The sequence below is a fragment of the Sturnus vulgaris genome, chromosome 7, assembly GCF_052056855.1.
Source record: "Sturnus vulgaris isolate bStuVul1 chromosome 7, bStuVul1.hap1, whole genome shotgun sequence".
Classification (NCBI taxonomy): Eukaryota; Metazoa; Chordata; class Aves; order Passeriformes; family Sturnidae; genus Sturnus; species Sturnus vulgaris.
Window position 1 is genome coordinate 19,436,936 of NC_142249.1, and position 13,529 is coordinate 19,450,464.

Consider the following 13,529-nt stretch of genomic DNA (forward strand, 5'->3'; position numbering starts at 1 on the left):
CACAGAGTGTTTCCCAGGGAGACACAACGTCGTAACACGTGTCATGCAGCAGCAACAGAAGTTTTAAATCTTGCAGTTCCCTTAGCTAGATATATCTCCCAAAGTTAGATTAATTGTGTATCTTTCATCTTCAGCCATCTCTGAAAGGCCTTATCTTTATCTCTGCTTTCAGAGGTCCATAAATTTCTCTGTGTTCAAAGGCTTCATCCCTTCCCCCAGTCCCTCTCTAGTTCAGATATCCTCAAACTCCAGCACAACTGGCAAATCTCTCTGTATTTAACCCCCTTAAATTATCTTCCCCTTCATACCTCCTTCCATGTCTTTCACCTATTTCATTCCAGTGCTTCACTGCTAAGTTCATCCTTGCTGAATCCTTCTGTTAGCAACCTCCTTTCTACCAAAAACTTCCCCATTATGGAAATCAACATTGCTACTTTCTTCTTCTCCTGCTACATATTTCCCTGGTACTGGAAACCTAAAATATTTAAAGGCCAAGTCAATTTTAAAACCATGAAGTTTGTTTGAATGTTTTCACTTTTTCCATCTTTCCCCCCCTCTACAGAGGCAAAATTATCCATGAACTGTTGTCAGTGCTTATGCTTAAAATGTTCACTGAAGAACCTCGTATGAAATATATTCAACTTCGACACTTGTTTTCTGCTACATAAAGGAATTTAATTCCCTAAAAAAAAAAGATTTAGTTTATAAGCAGGCAGCTATGTTTTCAATGTAATTTTTATTCATGTTTCTATTCATCAGATATGACTGATTCAGGTAGATCAGTCCCTGTACACTAGGTTACCATAATTATGCACTATACCCATTTCAAAATTAGTTCCAGCTAGTTAGCTTCACTGCAAGACAATTCACACTGCCAATTGAGAATTTAACCTGGTTTGATGATGGATACATATAAACAGCAAAATCCATTATTTATACACTGTAGGAAATAAACTCTCTGGCTGGCCAGGGACATGAAACATGTGAAGGGTTTTCATTTTAGATGGTTGGAAATTTTAAACTCAAGCAGCTTTTAATCAACATACCATTGAAAACAAATTTCAGCAGTTGCATTTCTTATTCAGCAGCAGTACAATGTAACTGAAAATAGAAGCTCCAAAAGCTTGATGGTCTATTATTCAACATGTGCTTATAATAAATTATATGTAAATAGCGGTTATGATGTACTAAGAAAAGCCAGAAAAGACAACCAGTTTCAATAAGCTAGAGGGGCTGAGAAAAGGGCCATTTCTGTACTACTGTTCTGAAATAATTCCTATAATTCAAACACTCACGTGTTTCACTGGTTTCTATTATAATCTATAATAATTGTTGCAGTAGCATCTAGATGCTCAACTCCCATAGTACTAAAAGGGATTTTAGAAAGTTGGCACCGGTTACCAGAACTAGACACTGTTGTCCCTCACTGTCAGCGTGGGCAGCAAGGCTGGAGCAGGCTCTGGGCTGAGGAGGAGCTGCAGGAGCTGTGCAGAGGGTGATGAGCTCTGAGGGATACAGGGCGCTCCCCCGAGCCTGCGAGCCCGCTAATTCCCCACCACTGCGGTGGGCACCAAGCACACAGAGCTGGGGGCTTATTCCACACGAAATCAAGGGCTGTAAAGACTATTGTTACTTGGACTTAAATAGCCATGGTTACACGAGGAAAAGGGAATTAAGAAAAGCTTTCAGCTTGAAGCACTGGAGCAGTAAGCATCTCCCCACTGAAATTTACTGAAATAGAGTGAATTCTCCTTGCAAGTAAAAGGAAGACAAGCTGACTTTATTTCTGAGTTTGATTTCCTATACTCTTAACAGCTTTACTTTTACTCTAGGTGAAGATGGCTAATTATGAACCACACAGACAGACAGTGAAGACTGCACACTCCACCGAGTGACCAAGATACAGGCTACAGCTTTTCACAAGGATACTATGAGAAGAAAGTGTTATAAAAATCAATCATGGATTCACCATGCGAAGCGATGGCCTCCATCACTCCTCTCCATTAATCCCTATCCTGCATCCCTGTGCTGTAGGTGTGGAACCTCATTCATTGCTGCCATGCTGTGGGTCCACCTTAGTCCCTCAACTCAGGGTGCTGGTTGCAGGGAGCTGGGTGCTGTAGAAAGCAAACACATGCTGGAGACCTGCCTGAGTGACACAGGACCTAGCACGGGCTGAGAGGGCAAACTGGTTCTCTTTGGACTGTGCTTACTTCTGAGGGGAATGACAAAACTCTTGCAAAAGTTTGTGACCATTTGGTACAGAGGACTAATTGGGGTGAGTCACTGGTAAGACTTCAAGGTTGTGAGTTGGAACAAAAATCTCAGTGGAACAGCACAAGAGTTATTGAATTTTTTTTAATTATAATTTGTTGTGAAGAAAATGAGAACACTTCATCCAAAGGCAGTTTTACAGGAGTGATTGCTCTGACATGAGCAGTGGACAATAAGGGAGGTGCCAGCACAGGAAAATGTGTGTGGAGCCATTAGGACACACATGGGAAGATAAAAACTAAAAATCCAGGTGAACTCTCTGGCATAACAGTAGACGATATTGCAGCTGATGAATAAATTTCCCGCACTAATACTTCAGTAAAAAAGGTGCAAATAAAGAACTTATTGAAAAGCACACAGAATTAGAGCTTGATCTGTATTGAGAACAACTGAGTTTCAGAGCATGCATGGAGCTGTCACCTGAGGACACTTTTTCCAACAGAAAACAGAAACCCAGACTAGCTGCATTATAAGACACTGGGGACTCGTAAAAATGGAGGCTGAGACAGCAAAGCAAACTCCTCAGTCAGACTCAGTGCTGTCAAATCCATCTCATCCTGGAATGAGTGAGAGCTGGTACTAAACTTCATGGGGATTCTGAGCTTCCTGGAAATTGCAGATGTGTATTTTTTACAGTAATTGCTATATAAGCAATCCTTTAATTTTTTTCTATACATCCTCTTAATACCCTCTGCAGACTCATCAGCCTTCACTGGTTATTATCCCTGACCTGATCCATTAGGTCGACTTGTATTACAGCAATGGTCTTTATTTTTACATTACACAAATAGGGTTAGGCACACATTTAAACATGGCACACATACAAACCTGAAATGGGCAGTGTTAGAAATATGCAACTGTAAAGATATTTTTATTGGGCAAAATATACAAATACCTAAACATAAAGGAAAATAGCCTTCATATCAGAGGTCATAGCGTTGTGAAAGCCAGAGAATTCTGAAATTGTCAGTGGAAGGAACAGAATTGTAAAAAGCACAGAAAAGAATCATGTGCTTGTCACAGTCATGGCCCACCACTTACTGCACTTCAGAACAGCAGATTGTGATGAGGCCAAACTTTTTTAACAGGGCCTGTTGTAATGGAACAAAGCATAATGGAAGGAGTGTCGCTTTAGATTAGATATAAGATTTTATGGTGAGGGCGGTAAAGCACCGGAACAGGTTGGCCAGAGAGGTGGTGAACATCCCAACCCTGGAAACATTCAGGGTGGTCACGCCAGTCTAGTGGATAGTGCACGGGGGTTGGACTAGAGGGGCTTTAAAGTTCCCTTCCAGCCCAACCGCTCAGTGCCTCGGTGGTTCCGGGCCCTGGCAGGGCACGAGCCCTTGTGCCGTGCCCGCTGCCGGATTCGCTGCTCCCCGTGAGCACCCGGCTCTCACGAAGCGCTGCCGCGACTCCGCCGCTCGGGGGCCGGGCCAGGCCAGACCGCAGCGCTGGGCTCAGCCCCGGCGGCGGGGCCGCCGTGACGTCACGTGTGACGCACGGGAGCGGCCGGCGGCGCTGTGACGTCACGCGCGGCACGGGCAGCGGCCGGCGGCGGAGCTGAGGCGCCGCTGGGTGTCGCTGTTGCCGGGCGGCGGCGCGCGGGACCGCAGCGCCGTACAAAGCGGGGGCGGGGCGGGGCGGCCGCCGCCATCTTGCGCGGCCCCGCCCGGCCCCGCGGCTCCGTCAGGCGCAGCGCTGCCGAGCGGAGCTCGCAGCCTCCAGGGCCGGCCGGCCCGGACTCTGCCGCTCTCGGACAGGCCCTGGTCGGTTGCCGCCGGTCTCGGCGTGGCAGCTCCCCCGTAGACCCGTAGAGAGGGCGGCCCGGCCGCCGTGAGTCCGTCGCTCCTCGCTGAGCGGCGTGTGTCACAAAGGAACGCACCCCGCTGCCAGCGCTCGGGGGATACTTGTGAGCAGCTGGGATAATTTGCTGGAAAATTGAATTTGGGGACAAAGAGAAAATCAAATCAGGGACAGAAAAGTGATAAGAATGCTGACCAAGGGTTTGTCCTAGTAATAGCAGATGAAGACGGTTTTGCAGCTGTAGGAAAGGCCGAGCACGCTGAGCTGCCTGACATTCAGGGACGATGTGGGAGGTGGTGTAAGGCATAAATGCCCAGCACAGGTGCCTTTGGGTTTTATCTCCCTCATACCTGGAGTCAGGTTTATAGGGAAGTCAGGCAGAATGGACGCTCATTCCTGGTCCCTTCTTAGGGAAGGTCACATAGAGGGACGTTTTTTATTGTGTAACTTAGGCCTTCCTCCTCTTGATCCCTGAATTTTGTCCCTGGAGATTGATTTAGGCTACGGTGTCCATGTACACACTGGATGGCGTTGTCTGGTTCCAGATGGGAGATGTCTCCCATCCCCAGGGTGATCCCAAGTGACAGGGTAACTCTACCCCACCAGGGACACTCCACTGAAAGGGGGACAAGGAGGGACACAGAGCCCAGGCTAGGTCCATCACTGTACCACGTGTTACACTTGGAGATTGATCCCTCTTCAGGAATATGCCCAGAGCCCTTCTGGTTGGGGCCACTGTTCAGCAACAGGCGCTGTTCAGATGGATCCCTCCAGCACCGCCACTTCAAACCGCTCCCATGTACAGGAATAGTGTGAACACTTATTAAAGAAGGTGAAGAAGAATTCAAATTAGGAGATGAGAAGCTTGTAATAGGAATGATTTGTCATGACAGCTGCATGCAGAGGTGAAAGATGCTCAATGCCTTAGGCAAGTAAAGGGCCTCGTGCTACTCTGACACAGGGTGTTGATTTTGAAAGGCAGACTCAATGCAAAACAGCACAGAATCAAGCTTTTGGGCTGTTACAGAAAAAGTATTCAATCTGAATGAGAGTATGTGGAAGAGTAAGATACTGTCTTTTTCTGATATTCTGTGATTTTGTGAAAATTACTGAACATCCACAGGAAATCTCAAGCAGTATTTTGAGGCAGGTTCCCACCTCTGCTGGGTAGGATTCTTTTTCTCTGGGGGTGCTGCCACCATTAAAGGGCAGAGGTAGAAGAGGTCTTTGGATTTAACACCCTTCCTCCTTCCAAAACGGAGGTGGAGAAGAGCAAAATGCAGCCCCTCATTCATGCCCTGGTAGGTCATTACACTGCCACAGCTGTCGCCAGCCAGACACTGCAGGGCTACTGGTCTGTGATGCCTTAGCAAGTTGTAAAAGAAACTAGTGGCAGTTTGTTACTACAACATAAACAAGTATGTGTTCCTTTTGTGCCCATGTCCTTTCCACTTTAGTCCATGAACTTTCCTAAAGAGCTGATTATGGCACTTACCTGCGTTTACAGGGAGCAGTATCTTATAGCTCTCTAATAAAACAAGGTATTTCAAGAGCTCTGCAAATCCCCTTTGGACTGAGGGGATCTTTGGAACTCTCCTCATCACAGCAAAGTGCTGTGTAAATTCAGCTTTAAAAATGTTGCAGTTCAAATGACAAGCCTGCATGCATCAATAGTGGCAGCACTGATGCAAGAAGCCTTGGCAGTCCATGAGAAGAGTAGCAGAGACACTTTGGGAGCCAGTTGTGTTTTGTGTGCTTTTTCCACCATGTACACATACCAAGGCACACACACTCAGTCTAGTCTACTCTGGCAGCAGATCGCTGACAAGTGTGAAACTATCATTTCTAGACAGGCTTAAATCATTCTCATGGGTTGCCCATGCACTTCTCATCCAAAGTAGGGAATTTGCCAGTTCCAGCTAGAATTTAGCTGGAATATCCACAACTCAAAAATGTTTTCAGAAAACAAAAAAGAGAACCTATTAAGCTGGAGTTGGTGGCCTTCAGCCTGCTAACCTTTGGCATCTAGACTGGGTGTCTTTGCTGCTTAACATGAATCAGAAAGCACAGATAGCTGGAACAGGTCTTGGGAAAGACATCAAATGAGTACCAGAAGGGATTAATGAATACAAGCTTTTCTTTCTTTTTTTATGTTATGGTTAATCTTCTGCACGTAACAGCTCTCCTTATTTCCTTGGTTTTAGGAATGAGCAATCCCATGTTTATGGGCATTCTAAAACCTGCTTTAGGAAAGGTGTTGGGTCCCAAAACCTACTATGTGCAGTTTGTGTCACAGCCTGACATCAATTAAGACATAAGGAACAAAAGAGATCTTGCTGCTACTGCAAAAGGGGGCCAATCCCCATTCCCAAGAACATGTGTTTCTCTACTAGACAGATGAGATTGGAGTTCATCAGGGAGTTTTCTTTCTTACAAGTATTTTTCCCAACCTTGTTTGTGAATTTAGCCATAGAATAAGTAAAACATGAACAGCAGCATTGTGAGTAATCACCCGAGGTGTGTCCATCCCAAAGGAAAAACGCCACAGCTGTGGCAGGGATGCTCTCTGCTACCCACAGTAGGATGTACTGGTGACTGCAGTCTGTGTGGTGGAGAGTCTCTGCTAGAGCTGCACGCCTCTTTTATGTGGGTCACCATCAGATGATCACACCAGTCCTTTTTGGACTGCTGAATTGAATTTGAACAGGCAAATGAGATTTCTGTGCTTGTCAACCAGCAGCTGTAGTAATTGTCCTAGGCACAGTTGTTCTAAATAAAACCACAGATGCTGAAGTCTCCCTCTGTTTTGCTGCTGGTAGCAGAGGACAGCTCGCTGCAGCTGATTTTCTGGTGCTTTCAAGCTGGTTTGGAGGGCCATATAAAAATAAGTTGTTTGCTTAACCCCAAGTAAGCACACAAGAAGGAAGTCTTTTGCACAAATGGCAAAGATCCTCAATACAGTCCCTTTAATGTAGCGGAATGGAGTTGTAAAAGTCCCAGTTCTGCAGCAAAAGGATTCCTTTGATGTAGAGAGTGTGGAGTACACTTTGTAGAGACCTTGCAAATTCCAGTGCACAGTTTGTGTGCTGACAAGCAGGGGTTCTAGATGGAGGTGCTGTGGAGTGAGTCCAAGCAGTGTCCTGGCCCCCGCAATGACTCAGGAGAGTGGGGGCTCGAGCACCTTAGACAGTCCTGCACACAACTTCAGTGGTTCAGCAGACTTACCAGAGGTTTCAAAATAACTCAGACTGTGGGCACCAGGGAAATTTTCCAAGCTACTTTACACCTAACTTTCCAATCCTGTCCCACTAATTTCATATATATTACTTAAGGATGGCAAAGATCTTGGCATCACCTGTATTCCTGAAGCAATTGCAGCTCATTCATCCAGAAACCCTTACATGATAAAGTTCAAATGAGCTGTGTTGCTTGGGGGTTTTTCTATTTTATACCAGCTCTTCTGGGATATTTACAATTGTTTTCATTCTTGATTCCCATCTACTAACTCTGTGTTTCAAGTGAGTAGGAAGGAATTCTATGTGTTGTTTTGAATAAAAGATTTTTCCAAAATTTAGAGCGTGACATATCCTTTTCTAAATCCACAGGTAAAATCCAGCGTGTAGGAATGAAGCAGTCCAACCTCCCTTATCCTTGGAACCCTCTACACAGATCTTCTCTGAGCCAAGGCTACAAAGTGGGGATGATGAAGAGGTTCACAAGTGGCACGTGACAAGAGGTCCTGGATGTCCTATCAGCCCACTCCATAGGGTTCAGATGGGCTGGGCCATTCACTCCCTCCCTCCTGTTACAGAGGGTTCAGGTTAATCAGTAATGGATGTGTCCTGGTTATGTGACGTAGTCCCAAGATGAGAACAACACTCAGACCAAAGGAGACAGGCCTCCGTGGAGAGCTGAGGCCATGTGTGAGACAGCAGAGGAGTACTAGGATTTAAATATGAATCGTTACCTTGTTCAAGTCTGATGAGATGCATGCTTGTGGCTCAGTTCTGACCCTACCCCCACGCATATGAAATTTTTGAGAGCTTTTCCTTACATTAGCAAACATATCCAAATTCTAAGTTGCCTGCCAGGCAGAACTGGCTTGCTTCATCTTCTACAAAGAGGCAGCTGCTAAAGCATGTGTTTTCCACTTGCACAGGGACTCCAGCATGAAACATGATGGGCATTTTTTTTCCCTATGTCTTCTGCTTCTCCAGCAGTAGAATGTGTCACAGAAGTAACTTGGTCTGTGTGAATTTGCATGATACCATATTCCCTAAACTGTTTGGCCCTAAGCCATAAAAAGGTATAGAGAGGGTCCTTGAGATAGGGAGACTTCATTTTATATGGAATGATGAGAAATAACCATTTTATGTAATAGAAAAAGCTACATAAAAATTAATTTCCATTCCTGCTGCACAGTAATGGCCTTGTTTCCAGAATCAGAAAGACAGCAGAGTAAGTAACACAAAGCATCAGACCCATTTTTATGAAATAGGCTGTTTTGTGTCAGTGATAGAAAGGACAAGAGAGAAAATGCCTCCATCAAACTTTTTGATGTGCTTTTTGGTATATTTAGTGTATATTCAATTGCTTCCTGGTATATTTAGAAAGAACTGAATGACAGAAAATACAGTTTGTAGTTAAGGTCCCATATTAACACTTTGACTGAGTGCAGAGTAAGGAAATACACAATATTCTGCAATGAATAAATGAATATTTAACAAATCTGAATGAAGATAAATTGAGAAAATCCTGTCATAAAGACAAACAAATACATCTTTATTGCATAGGCAGCAGCTCCACATTGCACATGACAAGGTTTGCTTTATGTAATAGGGTGAGGAGGTATTGCTAACAGTGTGGAATACAGTTGAATTGGGAAAATGTATTTTAAAATTTCCATAATGGAGAAAGGCAGCATGTCTGAGGTTACTCACATTTTAGATTATTATTACTGCAGACATTTTTTACATCATTAGTTTTTAATATAGATTCTGTTTGCTTCCACTTTACAACTTAACTCTGATTTGTAGATTGAAGATACAACACATGGGTGCCTGGAATGTAGGTTCTGTTAGAGCTAACCAATTTTTTTTAACTGAATTTTACACACATATATCTAGAAGAGTAGCAGTTTCTCACATTTTTCATTAAACACCCCACCTGTTCCAGTATTTTTCCATGTTTAAAAAAAAAAAGAGAAAAAGCAGGATAGCAAAATAAACATGCTAATTTTTGTAATATATCTATTTGGGCGAAAAAATTTTCTTTCTACTGATGTTTGCCAAAAGAAGATAAATATTATTGGAAGTTTGCAACAAAGGTGTAATGGAATGCATTTCTTCCCATCCCCTTCAGAGGCCCCTGTGGATTCCCACTCGTTCCCAGAGGAAAATGGCTGCACCACTGCCAAGGTGCTCTTGCACACAGCTCCTGGTGTGCTGGCTGTTCCATAAAGTCACGTTCAACAACATTGCTTCAGGTTTTAAACCTTTGTACTTTTGCATGCACAAATCAGAGCAAGTGACTATTTTAATATGAAAATAGGCATCAATGGCTAAAGTGACAGTAATGACTTTTCTTCTTCCTCCCACATTTAATATGTATTCAGAGATCAATAACCTGAAGAATGTTTCATGTAAGATTCTACTATGTATGTAAGGTTCTGGAATTCATAGAAAGCAAGTAGTTCAAGTGGTTTCAGAGGGTTACTCAGAGAAGTTAATCTTTTCTGTGAAAAGAAACTTCATTTGCAGCTCACTTGATCCATTTATTTTCCAGTGATGCCAAACACTTGGAAGTAAGGCATTTCATTGGCATTGTAGTGATGTAGTATAAGAAACACTGACAGAGATGTAAACAATATCTAACACTGGCAGGAAAATATTAGGATTCCAAGCACAGGGCTTGTTTTACTTTAAGACAAGTTGAGATTAAATCTGGGTATCTACTATATGCCTAAGTCTTCCTACAGAAGGTGGAATGCCATCAAAACTCAGCTAGTGTGGAGCCACTGGGAGGTGTTTGCAGCAAGTGACTTCTCCAGATAACTAGAGCCACTTAGTCTGCTGTTTGGTATTCCCAAACTTGAGAGAAACATCATCACTACAGATGGCACAGGCAGCTGAAGAAACTATCATTCCACAAGTGTTGTGGAACTGAAAACATTCTAGCAATATCAAATATTTTCTTCACACTCTGTTCTTTAAGGATGGCAGTTAATTAAAAGAGAAAAATATGGGAATTTACACCCACTGAACTCAGTGATTATGAGAACCAGGTAAAAGTAGTGATGCTTGTTGCTTACATTAGCCAAATGATCTTGGTATTAAAACTTTTTCATTATGCAATAAATACATTATGCAAGAGTTTAGTAACTAAACCCAAGAAATTAATCTTTTCATTTTTAGAAGTTATAGTCTATGATGAAAAGGGAAACTACAAGTCCATGAAATAGATCTGCAGTCATTATGGATCTTTTTTATTATGTTGCTGGAGTTTTTACTGCAGTAATGGTAAATTTCTAAATACATTGTACTAATTTCCATACTTATTTTTGACTTAGTTCTCATTTCAAGTGTGTAAAGTATGATTTCATTAGTCTTCACTGATTCATAGGAAATGTGATATGGACTGCATCTTTTTATTCATGAAAGGGAAAAAAAGAATGAAGATAAAGATTGTGATGAGGTTTAGAAATATGTTTGCTTCATCTTATAGTAGTTCTGATGGGGGTTGTTACAAGATTGTCAAGTCTAAGATGTGTTGTGTATTGCTTGTAATACAAACCATGCCTAATGAAAAAAGTGGTGTAAACAAAAGCTGTATTTTTGAGACTTGGTATTTCTCTCTCTCTCCTTACAAGCAGGACTTCTTGTCATATACTAATGAATTAACTTAAGTATTAAAAGAAATATGTTACCACTATAATAAAGAAATGGATATATTATTCAGAGAGCAAGAGCAGGGGAAGAACAAATATTTAATCTTTTTTGCTTCTTCTGATACTATGTGGGTTAAAAGTTAAACTTAGTATTTTCCCAATGTGTTCCACAAACCAAAAGTAAGAAATCCCTGCTTGCTCCAGTGACCTTTAATAGTCCAAGCCAGCTGTTTGATAGGCCATAGGAATTTGATATGAGTATTTTGGACACCAAAAATGCATCCTGGGGGTAAAGTTTGTAGTTGGAGAACTGTTTAAATTGGCACAGAATCAAGGCTGAAACCTTCTTAGTAATTATAAAATACATTAATTTTCATAGTTTGGAGCTTATGACAAATGACTGCTTAAAGGAAAACACATATGAACCTTGCAAAAAATTGGAAAGGTAAATCCAACAAAACCAGTTTCAATTTTCAGTATCCTGGTAGAACATATTCAAAGCAAAACTATCATATTAAGGAAGAAAGGGCACAAGCCAAAGCAGAAATAAATAAAAATCCTTTCCTCTTTTTTTCATGTAACACTGACTTTGCTTCCTATTTGTTTAAATCTTCACATAGTACAGACAAATACAGCCTTTAACACAACAGTCTTTTCACATTAAGGTTCTGAACAGGGAATTATCCTCCCACTCTAGCTTCTAATTTCCTCTTCCTGTCCCATATATAAAACAGCTGGGTGCGGTTGTCTGATGAGACCAGCTGCCTTGGTCTCCAAAGCTATTTTACCCCTTCCTGTCTGGTGTATGAGCTCTGCTCAATTTAGGGGAAGAGGAGAGTGGTGAGTAATTCTGGTCTGGTTTTTCCATGTTTGTTTTAATCTCTGTATTTCTAAACCCTGAGAAATCAAATGAGTACTGTAGTCGTTCCATTAGAAAATTCAAAAAGAAAATGCAGTAAGGAAGGACTAGCACTTCAAAAGATGCTTAAAGAGAAGGCCCAGAGCTAAATCTAGAAGAAGGATTTTTGTGCTTTGCTTTTGAATGAGACAAAGCAACTTCAGTTAGATGAACAAGGAAGGATTTTCAGCCAAGCTGCAAAAGGATGAGAACTATGAGGAGTTTCAGCTGGGAAAACTAGACCTGGTCTGAATGCAAAGACTCGAGAGCTCAAGACAATGAGAATCTTCTCGAATTTATAACACAAGAAGGCTAGTAGTCATGTGGTTTAGTTCATCGTGGTTGACATCCAGAGATGGGTGGGAGGTGCTTAAAATGGAGGAAGAAAATCCTGAAGTTGTGCTGGGCTTTAGCTGATGGTTCTGTATCCATTAGGCTTCAGTGATGCTGATAGAGATTGCTGCTGCGAGCCTGGAGAGTCAACAAACAAGTCTCTAGTCTTGAAATTAGGCCAGAATAATCTAAAGGATAACATTTGGTGTGGTACAAAGCAGAAGTCCCACAGGAACTGGAGGAAAGAAGGGAGAGTTCTTCTAAAGGATCAGCAGAAGAAAAAAAGTGCTTAGGATATGATGTTGTCATTGAAACTAAGAGAGTGTGAGGATGTAAATATTTATTTGAACCTATGCACTGGAGAGTGTTAAAAATAGTGATATATGGAGGGAATGAAAATTGAATAAATTATTGTGAGATTTGTCTATGAAACAAAGCTCTCAAAACTCTAATGACAGCATATTTATTGAAATGTGAGGAGGAAAGTCACACTAAAGAGGATCTTGGCTGGAAGTGGTGTAGGGAAAAAAAACCTATATAAGGGTATTGACGTCACAGAATGAGCCAAGAGAAGTCAGTTGCCATGTTTTTGTGTGATTGGATTTTGTGTACGTGTTTCAGGAGGAAGCATTTGTTCTATATTTCCATTTTAAAAGAAAATAGTAAAAAAGAATGCAACAGAGCCTGAGGGGGAGGTTCAGGAGGTGGTCAGGGACTGGCTGGAGGAAAAAAAAAGACGAGAAATTTGCGCACCTGCAGTAGAGACCATATGGAAGAGACGTGGAGGTAATCGCTGACGACAAAGGTAAACTGATGAGAGATCAAGTCATGCTCTGTTAAGCCGCTTTTGAGCGATTGCCACAGCCCTATGCAGTGAAAAGGAAAGCAGAGGAAGGCAAAAAAGATTGGTATCACTAAAAACTGCAGTCCAGAGACTTCTTTGTGCTGGGAGAGGTGTTCTGCTGGGGTGAGACCAAAAGAGGGAAGAATAGATTTCTGATGGGGAAAGTCATTCCAGGTTTTTGCCAGACACATTCTTGAGCCTAAGAGCAGGGGTTGAGGAAGCAGATGTTTGAGGGACTTGGCAATGTGGACAAAAATGTTGAGGCACAGAAAATCTAAGAGAGGGGGAAGGAGCAATGGAGGGAGGTGCTTGAGAACAGATGTAGAGTTTCTGCCCTTTGCTAAAACTAGGCAGGTCCTGCCCTTGAGAAATGTGAATGAGTAAATAATAAGAATGCATCCAAACAGAATGTAACCTAGTGGCATCTGCCTGGAAAAATAATTGGAATCAGAAGGGTAGTTTTAAATTGTCAGTGCAACTCTTTACAT

General features: G+C 42.3%; 1 long non-coding RNA gene across 2 annotated transcripts in view; it reads left to right on the forward strand.

The window, feature by feature from the left end:
- The window catches only part of LOC148223190 (uncharacterized), a 58,635-nt gene extending 47,101 nt beyond the window's left edge, over positions 1-11,534 (forward strand). The window contains exons 2-3 of one of the 2 annotated variants that reach the window (XR_015804820.1): positions 1,833-2,850; positions 7,686-11,534. This is a non-coding gene — a long non-coding RNA (uncharacterized LOC148223190). Of the gene's footprint in view, positions 1-1,832; positions 2,851-7,685 lie in introns of those variants that run through there. The other variant, XR_015804819.1, reaches the window with a different exon arrangement.
- Positions 11,535-13,529: the final 1,995 nt, after the last annotated feature.